Below are 15,181 nucleotides of genomic sequence, written 5' to 3'. Positions count from 1 at the left end.
AAGAAGAAAGCTTACTTAAGGTTGAGGAAGCAAGGATCACACAGGGCTCCAGAAGGTTACATTGGATGGCACGGTGTCTCGGTGGTTAGCACTGCTGCCTCATAGCACCACGGACTCCATTTCGATTACAGCCTCAGGCGACTGTCTGTGGGGTGTTTGCGTATTCTCCCTGTGTGTTTCCTCCGGGTGCTCCGGTTCGCCCCCCCTCCCACCCCCCCCCCCCACAGCCCAAAGATGTGCCAGTTTGGTGGCTTAGCCATGCTAAATCATCCATAGTGTTCAAGGATGGGTAGGTTTGGTGCATTAGTCAGGGCAAATGGAGAGTAATAGGGTGGGGGAATGGGGCTGGGTTGGATACTGTTTGGAGGGTTGATATGGAGTTGTTGGGCCAAATGGCCCATTTCCACACTGTAGGGATTCTCTGAAGGTACCAGGAAGGAACCAAGAGATGGACTTAGGGCAACTAGAAGGGGACATGAAAAAGCATTATTGGGAAGGATTAAGGAAAACCGTGAGGCATTCTCCATTTATGCGAGGAACAAGAGGATGGTCAGAGTGAGGATAAGGCCAATCTGGGATAGTGGAAGGAACTTGTGCCTGGAGTCACAGGAGGTAGGGGAGGTCCTTAATGAATACTATGCCTCAGTATTCACTGCTGAGAAGGGTCTTGTCGTTTGTGAGGACAGCGTGAAACAGGCTGATGTACGTGAACAGGTGGATGTTAAGAAGGAGGATGTGCTGAGAATTTTGTAAAAGATAAGGATAGAAAAGTCGCTGAACCAGACTGGATGCAACCAAAGTTAGTACAGGAACCAAGGGAGTGGATTACCGAGCACCTGGTGATGACCTTTGCAGCCTCACTGTCCACTGGAGTCGGACCAGATGATTGGAGGCAGGAAAATATTATTCCCTTGTTCAGGAAGGGGAATAGGGATAATCCTGGGAATTGCACACCTGTCAGTCTTATGTCTGTGGTGTGAAGATTATTGGAGAGGACTCTGGGAGACAGGATTTATTATTCCTTGGAAAACCATACATTGATTAGAGATAGTCAGCATGGTTTTGTAAGGGGCAGGACATGCCTTACAAGTCTTATTGAATCTTTTGAGAATGTGACAAAACATCTTGATGGCTCATTCAGAAAGTACGGAGGCATGGGGTACAGGGAAACCTGTCTGTCTGGATACAGAATTACTGGCCCACAGAAGGCAGAGGGCGATGACAGATGGAAAGCATTCATCCTGGTGCTCAGTGACCAGTGGTTTGCTGCAGGGAGAGTTTACAGGACCTCTGGTCTTTGTAAGTTTATGAATGACTTGGATATGTGATTGAAAGAGGCGTTAGTAAGTTCCCAATGACACGAAGGTTGGTTGGGTGGTTGATAGTGTGGAGGGCTGTTGTAGGTTGCAACAGGACATTGACAGGATGCAGAGTTGGGCTGAAAATGGGCAGATGGAGTTCAATCTTGGAAAAGTGTGAAGTCATTCATTTTGAAGATTGAATTTGAATGCAGAATACAGAGTTAAAGGCAGGATCTTTGGAAGTGTGGAGGAACAGAGGGATCTTGGGTTCCAAGTCCATAAATCCTTCAAAGTAGCCACCTAAGCTGATAGGCTTGTTAAGAAGCAATATATTGTGTGGGATTTCATTAGTTTCGGGATTGAGTTTTAAAGCTGTGAGGTTATGCTGCAGCTCTATAGAGCCCTAGTTCGACCCCACTTGGAATGTTGTGTTCAGTTTTGGTCCCTTCATTGCAGGAAGGATGTGGAAGGTTTAGAGAGGGTAAAGAGGAGATTTACCAGGATGCTGCCTGGACTGGAGAACATGTCTTATGACGAAAGTTGGAGGGAGTTAAGGCTTTTCTCATTGGAGTGAAGAAGGGTGAGGAGTGACTTGGCAGAGGTGAACAAGGTGATGAGAGTCATAGATAGAGTCAATAGAGAGATATATTTTTTTAACCCTCAGATAAATAGTTATTAAAAGGGGGTTTAATTTTCGGATGATTAGTTGATGGTTAAGGGGAGATTTCAGAGGTAGGTTCGTTACATACAGAGTGGTGGCTGAATGAATGCACTGCCAGCGGTGGCAGTAAAATTAGATGCATTAGGGACATTTAATATACATCTGGATAGGCACATGGATGATAATAAAATGAAGGGTATGGAAGTTAGAGTCATAGAGAGTCAACATGGAAACAGACACTTCAATCCAACCTGTCCATGCTGAGCAGATATCCCAACCCAATCTAGTCTCACCTGCCAGCACCCGGTCCATATCCCTCCAAACCCCTACTATACATATGCCCATCCAAATACCTCTTAAATGTTGCAATTGTACCAGTCTCCACCACTTCCTCTGGCAGCTCATTCTATACACATACCACCCTCTGCATGAAAAAGTTGCCCCTTAGGTCTCTTTTATATCTTTCCCCTTTCATCCATAACCTATGCCCTCTAGTTCTGGACACCCTAAACCCAGGGAAAAGACTTTTTCTATTTACCCTATCCATACCCCTCATAATTTTGTAAACCTCTATAAGGTCACCCCTCAGCCTCCGATGCTCCAAGGAAAACAGCCCCAGCCTGTTCAGCCTCTCCCTATAGCTCAAATCCTCCAGCCCTGGCAACATACTTGTAAATCTTTCCTGAACCCTTTCAAGTTTCCCAACATCTTTCTGATAGTAAGGAAACCAGAATTGCACGCAATATTGCAACAGTGGCCTCACCAATGCGTTGTACTGTTGCATCATGACCTCCCAACTCCTGTACTCAATACTCTGACCAATAAAGGAAAGCATACCAAACACCTTTTTCACTATCCTGTCTACCTGCGATTCCACTTTCAAGGAGCTATGAACCTGAACCCCAAGGTCTCTTGGTTCAACAACACTCCCTAGGACCTTACCATTAAGTGTATAAGCCCTGCTAAGATTTGCTTTCCCAAAATGCAGCGCCTCGCATTTATGAATTAAACTCTATCTGCCACTTTTTTTTGATCTTACGGTTGGATAAAAGATTGGCATATCATCATGGCTGAAGGGTCTTGTTCCATACTGTTCTGTGTTCCACACGTCGTATGGTAAACTGGGTAGTAAGCTCAGATCAGTGTAAAAGGTTATGGTGTTCAGGAGGAGCGAGTCAACTGGACAGAAAATTGGGTTTGATGGTTGGAGACTGAGGGTGATGGGGGACATATTGTTTTTCTGACTGGAGACACGTGACCAGCGGTGAAGTGGGTCCCCTGTTGTTTGTCATTTGGACAAATGGTTTGGATGGGAATATTGTTAAGTAAGTTAAGTAAGTTTTTTGAGTGACACTGAAATTGGTGGTAAACTGGACAGTGATGAAGGTTATCTGTGATACAACAGGATGAACAGGACTGGTGGGAGAGTGGGCTGAAGAATAGCAGATGGAGTTAAATTAGATAAATCTGAAGTGTTCCATTTTGGTGAAACAAACCAGGGTGGGACCTGTACAGTTAATGTTCGGTCCCTGGGAATGTTGTAAGTCTGTGACCCAGGGATGCAGGTACACAGTTCTTTGAAAGTGGTGTCACAGGGAGACAGGCTGGTGAAGCAGGTGTTTGGGATGGTTTCCTTAATTGGGCAGAGCATTGAGAGTAGGATTTGGGATGTCATGTTGTATCTGTACAAGACATTGGTCAGGTCACCATAAAAGCATTGTTGATCAGTAGGAAGAACGCATCTGGTTCACTGACCTCCTTTTGAGTGTCCTTTTCACTGACATTCTAACCTGGTCTGGCTAACATGTGACTCCAGACTACAGCAATGTGGCTAACTCTGAGCTGTCCTCTGTGTAATTAGCAGTGACACCCACATCCCATGAATGAATAAATAAAAATACATATGTCCCTCCCTACCTCTGCAAACCCCTCCAGCTGCAGCAATTCATACTGGTTTTGTAACATCATTCAGGTCCTGACCACTCTCTGTAACACTCTTACCACCTCCGGCAACTTCACCTCTCGTTGTTCCTTTTGTGAAAATAAACCCTGACACTGTTTCCCCTTCCCACTGCCCAACTCCTGCTAGCAGACCCTTTGCAATCCCTTTAACACTTACTCCTAAAACAATCTCTCTCTTCAGGACTTTTTGGTGATCTTCTAAACCTCATAATCTAGTATGACACATTTTGTCCTCAGTGAGGGGCCAGTGGAAATTTCTTGCCGAGGTTTTGTCTGTTTCAGTGGAATGTTCTTTTGTTGAGTGATTTACACTGTTCTTTCAAATGTTTTCCACTGTTCATTTCCAGGCACATATTTTAATTTGTTTCGCCTCTTTACCTTGGTCAGTTCTCATCTCAAACCCATGTTATTGGCTGTTTTTGTTTCTAGTTGTAGCTTGTCCTTTCTGTGATTCACTTTTCAACTTTATATTTCTTTAAACTGAACTTTATCACAATTTCCCTGAGGATCTCTCCAGGTGACATTACTCATTCACTAAGTTTGATCACACAACGATCGCTCTCAGATAGTTATGTCCCTAGCCAGTTGCATAATTTGTTATTCAAAGAAACACTGAACAAAAAATTCTCTGAACTACTCTTCTAATATCACTGTTGCCAGTGTGGCTGTCCCAGATTATGGGAATATTGAAGTTTCCCAAAATTATCACAAAGTGTTCGTTAAAAAAAATCCAATGAGTTCCTGTGTACTGCAGTGATGAGCAATGGAATGCTGTTCGGTGGCTAAAACTATTATGCTCCTTGTGTCCTTAGCAAGTAGTAGCCAGTATTTACATTCAGACTGACTCTACTTCATGATCTGAGATCAAATGATTTCTCTGTACTGCCTTTGTTATCCATTATTGTTAGTGTTACCCATTTTGCCTGAGTTTCCACAAGGTTGTGATCCATTGAATATTTATTCCACCTTTTGTTCGCCCTGTAACCATGTCTCTCTGGTGTCTAAATTTCTTTTATCTCTGTGTCACAAATCAATCTACCTTATTGAAGAGAGTTTAAAATCACACAACACCAGGTTATAGTCCAACAGGTTTAATTGGAAGCACACTAGCTTTCGGAGCGACGCTCCTTCATCAGGTGATAGTGGAGAGCTCGATCGTAACACAAAATTTATAGCAAAAATTTACAGTGTGATGTAACTGACATTATACGTTGAAAAATTGATTGTCTGTTAAGCCTTTCATCGGTTAGAATACAGTGATAGTTTCACTTCTTTCATGTGGAAATCACAAAACTTTTTTTTAAAGTTGCATTCTCGGGTTAGCTGTTAATAATGGTGATAGCTAAACAATATGTTGAAGGTGTTGGCCCCCTGTGTTCTCTGTCTATGGCCTGATGTTTCGATTGATTCTAATCTGAAAAGTGAGATAAGAAGTTTACATAAATTCATGCAGTTTTTGAGCTCAGAGTTCTACATGAATTATGCAGTTTTTAAGCAAAGTACAATGTAACTCTGAAAGTACAATTACACCCCACATAATATATGTGTGCATGTGGGTCTTTGTCTGTGTGTGTCTGTCTGGGGTGGGGGTTGTGAGTGTGCGAAAGTGTGTGAGTAGTGGGTGCAGAGTGTGTTCAGTCTGTGAGGGTGTGCATATGTGAGGGTGGGAGTGTGTATGTCTATAAGGGTGTGGGTGGGTGTCTGTGTGCGCGTCTGTGTGTACCTGTGTCCATGTGTATGTGAGAGCGTGTCTGTAGGAATGTGTGTGTGTGTGTGTATGTGTGTGTGTGTGTGTGTGTGTGTGTGTGTGTGTGTCGTGCAATGGTGATCACCTGTAATGTGACATGAACCCACGGTCCCGGTTGTGGCCCTCCCTATGGGTACCGGACTTAGCTATCAGCCTCTGCTCAACCACTTTTTTCTCTGCTGCCTGTCCCGAAGTCCACCTTGGAGGATGGTCACCCGAAAGTCCAAGACTGAATGTCCTGGACTACTGAAGTGTTCCCCAATTGGGAGGGAACCCTCCTGTCTGTTGATTGTTGTGCGGTGCCCATTCATCAATTGTCGTAGCCTTTGCTTGGTTTCCCCAATGTACCATGCCTCCGGGCATTCTTGCCTGCAATGTATAAGATAGACTACGTTAGCTGAGTTACATGAGTACCTGCCATGTACAAGGTGGGAGGTTTTCCCACGCGTAATATGGTATCTATGTCCACAATCTGACACGTCTTGCAACGTCCACCGTAACAGGGTTGTATGGAGTTGTCCTGAGGGCCATCTGCTTTATCCTCGATTACAACGTCTTCACTGTCCACTATGCCACCCTCCAGCCTTTCCAGCACATCGCACATGGCTATCAATGACACAAATATCTTTGCTCGGGGCTCCACAATGTTCTGTGATACACTTAATCAATTCCTGAGGCTTTCCATAGCTTTGTGTTTTAAAACCTTCTATAACATGCACTCTTTTCAAGTCATAGAGATGTACAGCATGGAAACAGACCCTTCGGTCCAACTCGTCAATGCTGTCCAGAAGATGTAAATAAATCCATCCCATTTACCAGCATTTGGCCCATGTACTTCTAAAACCTTATTGTTCATATACACATCCAAATATCTCTTAAATGTTGTCATAGTATCATTATCTGCTACTTTCTGTCTCAGCTCCGTGTGCATAAAAAAGCTGTCCCTTCAGTGCCTTTTAAACCTTTACCCTTTAATCTTAAACCTATGCCCTCTAGTTTTGGACTCTCCAACCCCTGGAAAAAGACCTTGAATGTTTGCCCAATCCATACCCCTCATGTTTATATAAACCTCTGTCAGGTCGCCCCTCAGTCTCTGATGCTCCAGGGAAAATAACCCCAGCTTATTCAGCAACAAACCTGGCAACATCTTGTCAATCTTTTCTGAACACTTCCAAATTTCACAGCATCATTCCTATAGCGGGGATACTGGAATTGCAGAAAACGCCAAATGTGGTCTAACGTATTACTCTTGTTCCTTGAGTTCCCCAGTCTTTGTCCACAGTAAGTTCTGGAGTAAAAAATATGTTTAAGGTCTTAGCCGTATCCTGCGGTTCCACACATCAATGGTCTCATTGATCTTTAAGGGACAGCATTTTGTCTCGAGTTACTCTTTTACTCAATATATTTATACAATCACTTTTGGATTCTCCTTATCATTCTCTGCCAAGGCTAATGCATGTACACTTTCTGCAATCCTGATTTCTACCCAAAGTGTATTCCTAAAGTCCCTGTGATCCTCAGGGATTCCCTTGATCCAGCTGGCTATCCCTGACATGTGCCCCCTTTTCCTTGACCAGACCCTCAATGGACAGCCAATGTTTCCGAATGCTGTCAGCATTGAGCTGCACACAAACAGGAACATGCTGGCGCTGATCGCTCAATTTATCTCACTTTTAAAATATTCTCACTTGCCAGACTTCCCTTTCCCTGCAAATAGACTCCCCAATCACCTTTTGAGAGTTCCTGGCTAATATTATCAAGATTAGTCTGGCCCCATTTTATAACTTGAACCTGTGGACCAGCCCTGTGCTTTTCCATCGCTATTTTCAAACTAATAGACTTGAGTCACTTTGGCAAAATTCTTTCCCACTCACACCTCAGTCCCTTTTCCTACCTTGTCTCCCAAAGGGAAGTCAGGTTTTGCCCATTTCTGTTTTCAGGCCATTTACATATTGATTGGGAGTTTTCTGGAACTCAATTACCAAATTCTCCCTTGCAAACACTGAACACTGGGAGTCCCAGTCTAGGTTTGGAAAGTTTAAAAACCCCAACCATAACAGCCCTATTATTATGATTGATATTTGAGATCTCCTGATATGTTTGTTCCTCAGTCTGCCACGGATTATTCGGGTTCAGTAGGACAATCGTGTCAGAATGATGACCCATTCTTTTTTCTCAGTTCCACTAACATAGCGTCACTGGGTGATCCCACAGGAATATCCTCTCTAGGAATTATTCATGCAATGAAAACCCACCACCACGCGTCCTCTCTTGCCTCCCCTTCGATGCTTCCTGTAGCACCTCCACCTTGAAACAATGAACTGCCAGCCCTGCCCCTCCCTCAGCTGTGTTTCTGTAATAACTATAATATCCCAGTCCCATGTTCCAATCCATGCCCTGAGTTCATCTTCCTTAGCTGTCAGGTCCCTTGCATTGAAATAAATGCAGTTTAATCATCAGTTCCCCCTCCCCCATTTCCGGCCATGTTCTTGCCTGCCTTGTCTGCTGAAATTGCTGTCTTTAACTTGTGCACCAACATCAATCTTCTTTCTGGCCTTATGACTGTTTAAGGTGCAACACCCTGCCAGATTAGATTATATCCTCTCAAGCAGCTCTAACAATTCGCCCCATCAGGATGTGGGTCCCCCTCCTGCCCCCAGTTCAGGTGCCTTCCCCACCCTGTCAACCTGTGCTGACACCGTCAGACATCCAGGGACTTGCCCACCAAGGTCCCAGTGTTACTCAGTTCTCTAGGAGGACCTACCCTTCATGATGTATATCCTTCACTCATGAGACTTCCCACAGTTCATTACCTCACAGTGATCAGAAGTAAACTCCATCTGCCATTACTCAGAGTGTGTACAACTCTGAGTATGACTAACTTCATCCAGTCTCCCCAACTGCCCCGACCTCTAATTGTCGAGAGAATGCACAACCCTCCCTATTGCGTTAACCTCCTCCAGTCCCTCTCATGGACACCATCTATGTAAGCTTCTCCAGTTCCTGACTATATTTTCATACGGTTCCAATAAACCCTTGTGAACTTTGTGACCTAGCCAATCTCTGCAGTGCTCTGTATAATCAGCCTCACTGTGCCTGGAACCTGGCTTCAATTCCAGCCTTGGCCGACTGTCTGTGTGGACTTTGCATGTTCTCCCCCCGACTGTGTGGGTTTCTTCCGGGTGCTCTGGTTTCCTGCCATCGTCCAACATTTGCACGATGCGTGGATTGGCCATCATAAATTGACTGTAGTCTTCAGGCAAGTGTGGTTTAGGTGAGTTCACCATGAGGAATGCAAGGTTTATTGGACAGGGAGAGGGATGGGTCTGGTTAGGATGCTCTTTAGAGGGTTGGTGTGGACTTATTGGGCTGTGGAGATTCTATTCAGGTTATTGTACAGTACTGTCAACCATCCCTGTCTCTTGAACCTTGCCTCATCCCCAATACTCTCCTTATATGTGTAATCTACAACAGTTTCTAAAACATTCCTTGCTGAAGTAAGCTTCTCCAGTCCTTACCACGATCGATATGACTGTTGCCTCTTCCTGCTTTTAGAACCCTCTCTATAACTATTGCCATTCGTTACATCACTCCCAATCACTGCCCCATCCTGAAACCCCAAACATATTTATATCTCTGTAAACCCATCTGGACTGTCTATACATCCTTTTGACAATCCCGTTCTGAGACTTTCTCTATATCAAAAAAGTCCTGAAGTGTAGGTAACCCTTGTTATTGTAACCTCCCTCCAGCCTTACAACACTGAGGATCTGTGGAAGCTCTTTTCAAACCGACAGCCATCTCTGTGTCTGTAATCTCCTCCACTCCCCATAATACATTCTGTCTGAGCTCCTCTGTAGTCCATTAAATACTCTTTAACACTGTCTGTATCAGTGTAACCTTCACCAAAAACACAACCTTCCCTATCTGTCTGCATCCCTACACCAGTCCCTATCCCACTCAGCTCCGTCTAACAATACAACCCTCCATGTCTGTGTATTCAGCTTCAGTGCCTACATCCCTCCCTATCTGTGTAACCTTCTCCATGCATTTTTTCTACAGTCTCTTCATCTGACCCTGTCAGTGTAACCTCTTCCAGTCCCGAAAACTCCCCTCTCTTTAACTTTCTCCGGCCACACAACCCTCACTATCTGTGACCTACTCCTGTCGGAGAACCCTCCCTCTGTGAACTGCTCCAACTCTTCAACTCTCCATAAGCTCCTGCAGCTCTTACAGCCCTCCCTATCTACCAAACCTCTTCCAGTCCCTAAAACGCCATCAGTCTGTGGAGACCCTACCACCATTCCTATCTGTGTTATCCTCTCCGGTCCCTGCAACACTCCCGATCTGTACATCCCACTCCAATGCCTGTGCGTCTCCCGATCCTGTTCCTACAAGACTCATTAACAATGTAACATCCTCCCGTCACTATCACCCACCCTGTCAATATAAGTTCCTTCTGTATCTCCAAACATTTACTCATCTCCATAACCTTCTCCAGCTCTTACCCCCATCTGTGTAAACATCACTCTCCACTCGAACCCTCCCTACCGCAGGAACTTCCTCCTGTTTGTGCTATGCTCCCTTATCTGTGAAACTGTCTCCAACCAAACTTGCAACCCATTCTCTCAAAAATCAATCTTGATTCCACAGCCTCCATGTCTCAATAACCCCCAGAACCTAAGCCTTCCTATATCTATAAACATCTTCTGTCACGACTACCCTCCATATCTGTTTGTTCCACCAGATGATACAAACATCTTTATCTCTGTAATCTGCTCAGCTCCCTAAAACAGTCCCTGTCTGTGTAATCCAGCCCTGTCCTACAAAAGTCCTTATCCCTGTAAACTTCTCTATCCCTCCCAACATTCCCAACTCCATGAACCCCTGTCAGCCCTACAGCTCTCCACATTTCTGTAACCTCCTGTGGCTCTATAGTCCTCCCTCCCCGTGAAACCACCTCCAGTCCCCACATCCCTCCCAGTCTGGGTCCTCTGCTCCAGATCAGACCATTGCTATCTCTGTAAACACCTGCACTCCTGACAACTCTTCCCATTTGTGTAACCTCGTTCAGACCACATACTCTCCGGCTTCCTGAATCCTCTTCCTGCATTGCAACCAAAACCACATGTTTATGTAATATCCACCAGTGCTTACACCCTCCCCAACTCAGTAACCTCTCGCAGTCCTAACAAAACACCTAAACTGTGAAACCTCTCATTTCCCTACTGTCCTCCCTCCCTCCCTCCCTCCTCAAATGCCTTCATCACCATGAAACCTCACAATTACTGAAGTCTCCTTTTGGCATTGCAACCCTCCTAATGTCTGCAAAATCCTCCTGTCCTGATATCCCTCCCTGACACTGTAATCCCCACCACCCTCCAGTGCCCTTCTGGGGAACATGGCAGAGGAGAGAAGATTTGTAGCGTCTGGACCATGTTACGGAGGTAGAATTCTGGAAAATACAGATTTGGTCTCATGTCTGCGGTGTGCAGACTATTGGCGAGGACCGTGAAGAAAGGATTTATGACTACTTGGAAAACCATAGTTAAATTAGAGACAGTCAGTATGGGTTTGTGAGGGGTCAGGTCATGCCTCACAAACCTTATTGAATTCTTTGAGTATATGTTAGAAGACGTTGATGGCTCATTCAGAAAAGAAGGATGATTGGGATACAGGGAAATCTGTCTGTCTGAATGCACGATCGGATGGCCCAGAGAAGACAGAGTATGGCGGCAGATGGACAGAATTGAGCTTGGAGATCAGTGGCCAGTGTTGTTCTGTAACAATCAGCACTGGGACTCTGGTTTTTGTGATTTTTGTAAATGACTTGGATGTGGATGTTGGAGAGTGGGTTAGTAAGTTTGCCAATAACATGAAGGTTGGTGGAGTGGTGGGGAATGTGGAGGGCTGTTGTAGGTTGCAATGGGACATTGACAGGATGCAGAGCTGAGCTGTAAGTGGCAAATGGAGTTCAATCTGGAAAGGTGTGAAGTGATTCATTCTGGAAGGTCGAACCTGAATATTGAATACAGCGTTAAAAGGCAAAATACTTGGCATTGTGGAAGAACAGAGAGATCATGGGGTCCATGTCCATAGATCCCTCAAAGTTGCCACGCAGGTTGGTAGGGCTGTTAAAACGTCATATGTTGTGTTGGCTTTCCTTAGCAAGGGGATCGATTTTAAGAGCCGCGAGGTTTTACTTCATCTTTATAGCGACCTGGTGAGGCCACACTTGGAATATTGTGTTCAGTTCTCGTCCCATCTTTACAGGAACGATGTGCGACCTTTAGAGAGCGTACACAGGAGATTTACCCGGATGCTGCCTGGAATGGAGGGCATTTGTTATGGAGAAAGTTTGAGGGAGCTAAGGCTTTTCTCATTCGAGTGAAGAAAGGTGAGGAGTGACTTGGCAGAGGTGAACACGGTGATGAGAGAAACAGAGTGTGTGAATTGTGAGAGACTTTTCCTCCTATGCCATAATTGGCTATTACAAGGGGGTGTAATTTTAAGGTGATTGGAAGATGGATAAGAGGATAGAGAATGGTAGGTGGTTGGACGGACTGCCAATGGTGGTAGTAAAATTAGACACATCTGGGACATTTAATAGACTCTTGGACAGACTCATGGATAATAGTAAAATGAAGGGTATGTAGGTTAGTTTGATCTTACAGTTGGATAAAAGGTTGGCATAGCATCATGGCTGAAGGGTCTTGGGCTGAACTGTTCTGTGTTCTACGTTCTGTGTGGTAAATTGGGTAATAAGCTCAGATCAGTGTAAAAAGGATATGGCATTCAGGAGGAGCTAGTGAACTGGATACAAAATTTGCTTGATGGTAAGAGACAGAGGGTGGTGGGAGACATGTTGTTTTTCTGACTGGAGGCATGTGACGAGCCGTGGAGTGGGTCCACTGTTATTTGTCATTTGGATAAATGGTTTGGATAGGAATATTGGTTTCCTGGTAGGTAAGGATTTTGGGTGTCACTGAAATTGGTAGTAAAGTGGACAGTGAAGAAGGTTATCTATGATACAACAGGATGGACAATACTGCTGGGATAGTGGGCTGAAGAATAGCAGATGGAGTTTAAGTAGATAAATGTGAAGTGTTCCATTTTGGTGAAACAAACCAGGTTGGGACTTGTACAGTTAATGTTCGGGCCCTGGGTGGTGTTATCAGTCAGAGACCCAGCCATGCAGGTACACAGTTCTTTGAATGTGATGTCACAGGTAGAAAGATTGGTGAAGCCGGCGTTTGTGTGATTACCTTCATTGGGGAGAGCATTAAGAGTAAGAGTTGGGATGTCATGTTGTATCTTTAAAAGACCTTTGTTGGGCCACCATAAAAATATTGTTGATCAGTAGGAAGAACTCCTCTTGTCACTTACTTCCTTTAAGGAAGGGCATTAAATATTCTAACCTTGTCTGACCAGCATTTGACTCCAGACCCACAGCAATATGGCTGACTCTGAGCTACCCTCTGGGTAATTAGCAGTTGGGTCAAAGAATGTTAGTCCAATCAGTGACACCCACATCCCATGAATGAATAAATAAAAATACATATGTCCCTCCCAACCTCTGCAAACACCTCCAGCTGCAGCAATTCGTACTGGCTTTGTAACACCGTTCAGACCCTGACCCCTCTCTCTAACACTCTCACCACCGACAGCACCTTCACCTCTCCCTGTTCCTATTGTGTCAATAAACCCTGACAATGGTTCCCCTTCCCACTGCCCTCCTCCTGCTAGCATACCCTTTGCAATCTATTTAACATTTACTCGTAAAATACTCTCTCACTTCAGGATTTTAAGTACTTTTTTGGGGATCTTCTCAGCCTCATAATCTAGTGTGATCCCTTTTGTCCTGAGGATCTCTCACGATGGCATGACTCATTCACTAAGTTTCATTACACGGTCGCTCTGCAATAGTTATGTCTCTAGCCAGTTGAACAACGTGTGTTTCAAAGAAACACTGAAAAAAACATTAACCGAACTCCTCTTCCAATATCAATGTTGACCGTGTGATTGTCCCAGATTATACAAATATTGAAGTTTTCCAAAATTATCACAATGCCTTTGTTAAAAAATTCCAACGAGTCCCTGTGTAATGCAATGATGAGCAATGGAATACTGTTCAGTGGCTAAAACTGTTCTGCTGCTTGCGTCCTTGGCAAGTAGTAATTTACATTCAGACTGACTCTACTTCATAATCTGCAGCCAAATGCTTTCCCTGTAATGCCTTTGTTATCCATTATTTTTAGTGTTTCCCATTTTTCCTGAGCTTCCACAAGATTGTGAACCATTGAATATTTTTGTTTACCCTGTATCCTTGTCTCATTGGTGTCTAAATCTCTTTTATCTCTGTGTCAGAAATCCATCTACCTTATTACAGTGACGTTGTCCATTGAAAAAACATAACTTACTCTTTTCCACAATTTTCTGTCACAAATCTTTTCGCTGATGTACAATTTTAGTTAAACTCTGTCCCATCCTGTTCCTTTCTGCTTGTCTTCAGACACATCCCATGCTGTTCAATTGCTTCACCTTTTCTCTTTGGATTTGGAAAGTTCCTTTCACCTGAGCCCTGTCCCAACATTCTCTCTGTCAGTTTAAAGCCCTGTCCATAAACCTACCGACATGATCGGCCAGGACACTGGTCCCAGCAAAGTTCCAGTGGGACCATCCGAATGGATTATTTATTAAATGAGGCATGGGATGTGGGTGTCTCTGGCTGACCAGCCTTTCTGGCCCAGTCATATCTGCCCTTGAACTGAGTAACTTGCTTGGCCTTTGAAGAGAGTAATTGGGATGCAAATACTTTGCTGTGACTATGTCGTGGAGACCACGTGAGGATGGGCAGATGTCCTCCTCTGAATGTCATAGCAGCCCTGGTATACCGGCAGCGGTGTTTGTGCAGTGTGTCCAGGAAGCTTTTCTAACAGTATGTAGATTGTCCGACCAGAGGGGAGGCCATATTGGATTTGGTACTTGGTAACGAACCAGGACAAGTGATGGGCTTGTTAATGGATGAACATTTTGGTGATCGTGACCGCAATTCTGTGACTTTCAACTTGGTTATGGACAGAGATAGCTGACTGCAACAAGGTAGGTTTTACAATTGGGGGAAGTGTTAATACGGTGCTGTAAGACAGAATCTGAGGAGCATAAGTTGGGAGCATAGGCTGTCAGGGAAGGATGTCGTGGAAATGTGGAACTTTTTCAAGGAACAGATACAACGTGTCCTTGATATGTATGTACCCGTCAGGTAGGGAAGAGATGGCCGTGTGAGGGAACCTTGGTTGACGAGGGAGTTTGAATGTCTTGTAAAGAGGAAGAAGGAGGCTTACATAAGGTTGAGGAAACAAGGTTCAGACAGAGCGTTGGAGGGATACAGGATAGCCAGAAGGGAGCTGAAGAAAGGGATTAGGAGAGCTAAGAGAGGGCATGAAAAATCTTTTGCGGGTAGGATCAAGAATAACTCCAAGGCATTTTATGCGTATGTGAGAAACATGA

The sequence above is a fragment of the Chiloscyllium punctatum genome, chromosome 13, assembly GCF_047496795.1.
Source record: "Chiloscyllium punctatum isolate Juve2018m chromosome 13, sChiPun1.3, whole genome shotgun sequence".
Taxonomy (NCBI): domain Eukaryota; kingdom Metazoa; phylum Chordata; class Chondrichthyes; order Orectolobiformes; family Hemiscylliidae; genus Chiloscyllium; species Chiloscyllium punctatum.
The sequence above is the reverse complement of the archived record's forward strand: the minus strand, read 5'-3'. Positions refer to the sequence as shown.